Source organism: Rhincodon typus, chromosome 46 (genome assembly GCF_021869965.1).
Source record: "Rhincodon typus isolate 14 chromosome 46, sRhiTyp1.1, whole genome shotgun sequence".
Taxonomy (NCBI): Eukaryota; Metazoa; Chordata; class Chondrichthyes; order Orectolobiformes; family Rhincodontidae; genus Rhincodon; species Rhincodon typus.
In genome coordinates, this window is record NC_063377.1 from 10,128,421 (window position 1) to 10,135,910 (window position 7,490).

At 45.5% G+C, this 7,490-nt stretch overlaps 1 protein-coding gene across 1 annotated transcript in view; it reads left to right on the plus strand.

Moving 5' to 3' along the window:
* The window catches only part of LOC109924240 (vacuolar protein sorting-associated protein 45-like), a 36,733-nt gene that overhangs the window by 22,499 nt on the left and 6,744 nt on the right, over positions 1-7,490 (plus strand). The window lies entirely within an intron of this gene.

Consider the following 7,490-nt stretch of genomic DNA (forward strand, 5'->3'; position numbering starts at 1 on the left):
CACCTTCGGGAGGGGGACACCCGTACCCCAGTGAGAGTCAGCACCTTCGGGAGAGGGACCACCGTACCCCAGTGAGAGTTACACTTTGAGGAGAGGAGGAGGACCCCGTACCCCAGTGAGAATCAGCACCTTCAGGAGAGGAGGGAGACCCTGTACCCCAGTGAGAGTCAGCACCTTCGGCAGAGGAGAGGGATCTCGTACCCCAGTGAGAATCAGCACCTTCAGGAGAGGAGGGGGACCCCGTACCCCAGTGAGAGTCAGCACCTTCAGGAGGGGGACCCCGTACCCCAGTGAGAGTGAGGAGGTAATGGAATTTTCATAAGGAAAGGGATAAGAAAAAAATGAAAAAGAAGCCAGAAAACCAAAATTGATGGAGAAACTCAATGGGTCTGGCAGCATCTTTGGAGAGAGAGCAGAGTTAACCCTTCTTCAGAACAGGTCACTTTGCTTCCCCTTCACAGCTTCTGCCAGACCTGCTGACCTTCTCCAGGAATTTCTGGTTTTGTTTCAGATTTGCAGCATCCACAGTCCTTTGTTTTATGTTAATAGATAAGAAATAATGTGTCTTTGTGTTTATTAAATTATTTAAAAATGCTGACAATGGTAAACCTTTTACAAGTCATTCTTATAGAACTGTAGGAATATCCTTCAATTAACTAAAAAACAAGTACATCAAGAGAGTGTTGCAGATGTTTACAGGATCTGCAGCGGATGGTTAAAAATGATGCACAATGATGTTAATCGTTTTTGCTATCACTGGAAATCCTGCTCATCGGTTTGTCCCTTTATATCTTGTACGGTATTTTAGATGCCCTCTGTCTTTCTGGATAAAGGCTGTTTTCTGTGCCTCTCCCATGCTGACCGCTGCTTCCTGTGAGGGTCTCGCACTGACCGCTGCTTCCGGTGACGATCCGATGCTGACCGCTGCTTCCCCTGACTGTCGATCACTATTGATCCCTATGACACTCGATCACTGACTGCTGTTTCCTATGTCACCCTGTTCGCTGAATCCTGTGACACTCTCCTCACTGACTGTTGTGTCCTGTGCCAACAGGCTTACAATGTAGTGCGATAACAAATGCCTTGAATTTGAAGCTCAGTAGAATAGCTATGTGCACCTGTCAGCTACAAACAGTAAGGACACAGTCTCCTTAAACTGTTGACCTCTGACCTTTCCGTTGTTGAGCCAGTCAGCTACAGTGAGATGCATGCCTTTGCAGCTATTCCACATTCTCCGTAACCCAATCCCTTCACCTGTCAGCTGAGCCTACCCCTGGGACCGAACTCTGGTTCAATGCAGCATCATCTGTCAGAGTCAAACAAGAAAGTGGTATCGAGAAACTGTGCCATCACTTATGTGTGCAAAAATCAGCTCAGAGGGACTGAGTATTTCTGTTGTTGGTCCAAGGGTTCCTACTTTGGTGTGTGAAACTGGAATGAGTTTCTTCCCCATGTGGTCTGAGCCATCCCCCGCATTCCTGATATCTTTCTTTCATTTCCCTTCTCTCTATCTCTCTCTTACACATGCTCAACTTCAAAGTTTTGGTTTGTGAAATTGGTGATATCCTGAGACTTGTCTGTTCCTGTGCACTGGTAACCCTAGAATCTGTTCTCTGCTTTTAGTCACCAGTCTATGTTTAAATATTCATTACTCAGTCCTGTCTGACTGGTGCATATTAGAGCATGGCCTGACCCCTGTTGCGTTTAACAGTGTCTGTGCTGGTGGTGATTGCTGACCTCGAAGACCATCTAGACCCCAGCGTCCAAAGCTTTTTTCTAGTGCAGCACATCTGGCCTTGCGTTCCCCTGGCTTGGATCAGGCTGCCCTGATCTCTTTCCAGAGACTCCCTTTAGGAGGTCTGAATAAGCCTAAGAACGAATTAGGCAGCCTTGTTGCTGGTAATGGGGTGGTCTACCAGCATTTCCATGCTCATGTATGAGAAATGTAAACTTGAGTAAAAAGCCAAATGAACGGTAGCTATACCCCGAGGGAGGGAAGGAAGAAGACAGACTACACTGAGAGGACAGGGAGCTTTCTCAGAGTAGAGACTGTCTGGGGGGAGGTAGACAGCTGAACTGTCTATCTGTTGCAAATGAGTTAACGGTGGTCCTATGCCCATGAAGAGTTTAATGCCAGCTGTGGGCCCTTTGAAGGGGTTCCCTTGGGCCTCATAAAGGGGTTAACATGAGTTGCATACCCCATGAAGGAGCTAATACGAAGCCCTTGTTATTTGTTGTGTACATCAATGATCTGGACATGAACGTAGGAGCTATGATCAGTAAGTTTGCAGATGACACGAAAATTGGTGGGGTGCTAAATAGCGAGGAGGAAAGGTTTAGACTGCAGGATGATATAGATGGGCTGAACGGTGGCAAATGGAATTTAATCCTGAAAAGTGTGAGGTGATGTATTTTGGGAGGACTAACATGGCAAGGGAATACACGTTGAGTGGTAGGACCATAGGAAGCGCAAAGTATCAGAGGGACCTTGGTGTGCATGACCCTGTAGATCCTTGAAGACAGCGGGACAGGTAGATAAGGTGGTTCAGAAGGCACACAGGATACTTGCCTTTATTAGTTAAGGCATTGAAGACGAGCAAGGAGGTTGTACAGAACGAGCTCTCTATAGCATTATTTGGGCCACAGTTGCAGTATTGTGTGCAGTTCTGGTTACCACACTATAGTGATTGCACTGGAGAGGGTGCAGGGAAGATTCACCAGGATGCTGCCTGGGGTGGATTTAGCTGTGAAGGGAGACTAGATAGGCTGGGATTGTTTTCCTCAGGGTTGAGAAGGCTGAAGGAGGGAGTCTGATCGAGATTATAGAGTTCTGAAGGACATGCACAGTGTAGAGAGGGAGAAACGTCTCGGCTTAGCACAGTTAGGGCGGCATGGTGGTTCAGTGGTTAGCACTGCTGCCTCACAGCGCCAGGGACCCGGGTTCAATTCCACCCTCAGGTGACTGTCTGTGTGGAGTTTGCACATCCTCCCCGTGTCTGCACGGGTTTCCTCCAGGTTCCCGTTTCCTCCCACAGTCCAAAGATGTGCAGGCTAGGTGGATCAGCCATGCTAAATTGCCCATAGTGTTCAGGGATGTGTAGATTAGGTGGGTTATAGGGGGATGGGTCTGGGTGGGATGCTCTGAAGGTCGGTGTGGACTTGTTGGGCTGACGGTCCTGTTTTCACACTGTTGGGATTCTATGATCGATGGTGAGTAGTCAGTAATCAGAGGGCACGGTGTTAACGTAAGGAGCGGCAGGTTTAGAGGGGATTTTAGGAAAATAGTACCGTAGCATCAAAGGTCATGGGTCAACTACTGGAAAATGAGATTAGAATAGATGGCTGTTTAATGGCTAGTTCAGTCACGATGGGCCAAAAGCCTGTTTCTGTGCTTTAAATACTATGTGATTTGTAACCAGTGAGGAGTTACTATGTCAGGCAAAGTTGGCAGTAGCGGGTGGGGATGACCTCAATGTTATCCCATTTCAGCACGATTGATCAGATCAGGACACTGTGTCAAAGGAGGCCTGGGGGTACCTTACTTGTCTGGCAGCCATTGTCACCAGTGTTTCCAACTTAACCAATCAGCTGTGTGGAAGGACTTGAGAGCAAGAGCACAGTAGAGAACAAGGGAAGACTGATGAATTAAATGAATTATTTCAATGCATGAGGCTTGACAGGTAAGGCAGATGTACTCAGGACATGGATGGGAACATGGGACTGGGATATTACAGCTATTACAAAAATATGACTGAGGGAGGGACAGGACTTGCAGCTCAATGTTCCGTGGAATAAATGCTATAGGAAGAATAGAGGTGGAGGCAAAAAAGGAGGGGGACTGGCATTTTGATTTGGGAGAACATCGCGGCAGTACTTATATATCTGTATCATCGGCAGAGGATATTCCTGGGGGATCACCCAGTGAAGCTATATGGGTGGAGTTGAGAATTAAGAAGGGGGTTATCACTTGGATGGGATTACTATGGGCCCCCCAACAGTTAGTGGGAAATCGAGGAGCAAATATTTAGGGAGATCACAGATAGCTGTAAGAATAATAGGGTTGTAATAGTAGGAGGTTTTAACTTTTCAAACATACACTGGGACTGCCATAGTGTTAAGGGCTTGGATGAGGCTGAATTTGTTAAGTGTGTTCAAGAAAACTTTCTCAATCAGTATGTAGATGGCCCTACTAGAGAAGGGACAAAACTTGACCTCTTCTTGGGAAATAAGGCAGGGCAAGTGATTGAGGTGTTAGTGGGGGGCACTTTGAGACCAGTGACTGTAATACTATTAGTTTTAAAGTAGTTAAGGAAAAGGATAGGCCAGGTCCACAAGTTTTAAATTAGAGCAAAGCCAATTTTGATGGTATTAGACAGGGACTTTCAAAAATTGACTGGGGAAGGCTGTTCGCAGGTAAAGGGACATTTGGCACGCGGGAGGCTTTCAGAAGTGAGATAACAATAATTCAGGGACAGCATGTTCCTACAAGAGTAAAGGGCAAAGCTAGCAGGAGTGGAGAACACTGGATGACTAGGGCATATCAAGACTGTTGTCAATAAAAGAAGGAGGCATATGTCATGGATAGACAGCTGGGATCAAGTGAATCCCTTGAGGATAATAGGGGGGGTAGATGTACACCTAAGAAGTAAATCTGGAGACAAAAAGAGGACATGAGATTGCTTTGGCAGATAAGGTTAGGGAGAATCTAAAGAGATTCTACAAGTATATTGAGAGCAAATGAGTAACTAGGGAGAGAATAGGGCCCCTTAAAGATCAACGAGGCTATCCATGTGTGTGGAACCACAGGAGATGCTAAACAATTTTTTGCATTAGCATTTGCTGTGGAGGAAGACATGGAAGCTAGGGAACTCGGAAATAAATAATGATATTTTGAAGTGTCCACATTACAGAAGAGGAGGTGCTCGAGGTCTTAAAATGCAAAAAGATAGGTAAATCCCTGTGACCTGATCAAGTGTATCCCGGGACATTGTGGGAAGCTGGGGAAGAAATAATGGGCCCCCCTAATGGAGATATCTGTATCATCGACAGCCATGGGGGCGGTACCGGCTATGTGCCATTATTTAAGCAAAGCTATAAGGAAATGCTGGGGAACTGTAGACCGGTGAGCCTGACATCAGTGGTGGGTAAATTGTTGGGATTCTGAGAGACAGAATCTACATGCATTTGAAAAGATGAGGACAGATTAGGGATAGTCAGCATGATTTTGTATGTGGGAAATCATCTCACTAACTTGATTGAGTTTTTTGAAGAGGTGACCAAGTAGATTGATAAAAGTAGAGCGATAGACTTTGTCAACATGGACTTTAGCAAGGCCTTCGGCAAGGTTCCATATAGTAGACTGGGTAGTAAGGTTAGATCACATGGGATCCAGGGAGAGCTAGCCAATTGGATACAAAATTGGCTTGACAGTAGGAGACAGAGGGTGGTGGTAGAGGGTTGTTGTTCAGATTGGAGGCCTGTGACCAGTAGTGTGCCACTAGCATCGGTGCTGGGTCCACTGTTGTTCATCATTTATATAAATGATTTGGATGAGCATATAGGAGGCATGGTTAGTAAGTTTGCAGGTGACACCAAAATTGGTGGTTATAGTGGACAGTGAAGAAGATTATTTAAGAGTCCTAGAGATATACAACACAGAAACAGACTCTTCAGTCCAATTCATCCATGCTGACCAGATATCCTATGTAAATCTAGTCCCATTTGCCACTATTTGGCCCATATCCCTCTAAACCCTTCCATTCATATACTTGTCCAGATATGTATTAAATGTTGTATTGTATCAGCCTCTACCACTTCCTCTGGCAGCTCATTCCATACATGGAGCACATACTTGAAAAAGTTGCCCCTTAGGTCCCTTTTATATCTTTCCCCTCTCACCCTAACCCTGTGTCCTCTAGTTTTGGACTCCCTCACCCTGGAGAAAAGACCTTGCCTATTAACCCTATCCATGCCCCTCATGATTTTATAAACCTCAATAAGGTCACCCCTCAGCCTTTGATGCTCCAGGAAAAATAGCCCCAGCCTATTCAGCCTCTGCCTATAACCTAAACCCTCCAACGCTGGCAACATCTTCGTAAATCTTTTCTGAACCCTTTCTAGTTTCACAACATCTTTCCTGTAGGATGGAGATCAGAACTGCACGCAGTACTCCAAAAGTGGCTGAACCAAAGTCCTGTACAGCTGCAACATGACCTCCCAACTCCTATACTCAATGCACTGACCAATAAAGGCAAGTGTACCAAACATAATCTTCACTATCCTATCTATCTGCAACTCTACATTCAAGAGGATTTTGATCAATTGGGCCAGCAGGCAGAGGAATGGAAGATGGAGTTTAATTTAGAAAATGTGAGGTGTTGCATTTTGGCAAGACAAACCAGGGCATGACTTACACAGTTAATGCCAGGGTCCTAGGGATTGTTGTCGAACAGAGAGACCTAGGGGTGCAGGTACATAGTTCCTTGAAAGTGGTGTCACCGGTAGACAGGGTGTTAAAGAAGGCATTTGGCATGCTTGCCTTCATCAGTCAGAGGATTACATACACTGTTCGGCAGTCACGTTACAGCTGTACAAGACATTGGTAAGGCCATGTTTGAAGTACTGTGTACAATTTTGGTTGCCCTGTTTTCGAAAGGAAATGATTAAACTGAAAAGGGTGCAAAATTGATTTACAAGGATGTTACCAAGACTGAAGGATTTTGAGTTATGAGAGGCTGGATAGGCTGGGACATTTTTCCTTGGAGTGTAGGAGGCTGAGGGGTGATCTTATAGAGGCTTATAAATTCATGAAGGCATAGATAACTTGAATTGCCAAGGTCTTTTCTCCAGGGTAGGTGAGTCCAAAACTAGACAGCATAGGTTTAAGGTGAGAGGGAAAAGATTTAAAACCGACCTCAATGGCAGCATTTTCTCACAGGGTGGTGCGTCTTTGGATTGAGCTGCTAGAGAAAGTGGTAGAGGTGAGTATAATTACAACATTTAAAAGACATTTGCACAGGTACATGGATAGAACAGGTTTAGAGGAATATGGGTCAGTTTAGGAAACCTGGTCAGCATGGACGAGTTGGGCCCAAGGGTCTGTTTCTGTGCTGGAAGACTCTGACTCCTCTGACACACACCACATCAGTATTTGAACAGTGCTCAGGAGGTTTTGCAGGACAATCTGCTTTTGAACTCACTACTGATTCCATCCCATTGGTCATACTTGCTAATCGGATTAAGATGTAGAATCTTTTTAAGAGCCAGCTCTGGTTGCAGGTTCCTGATCTCTGCTATGCCTTTGTTTTTGAAATTTCCATTAGCTCTGACGGAAACCACATTTGCCTCTTTTAAATGGCTAGCTTCATTGACAAAATGAATGTGGTTCAGACCAAGCAGCTTCGAATAGCCCAGACGAAATGGCTTCTGCCTGACCTTCTCCCTTCCCAATCTCTGTCACCTCCTCCAGACCCTACACGCCTCCTTATCTC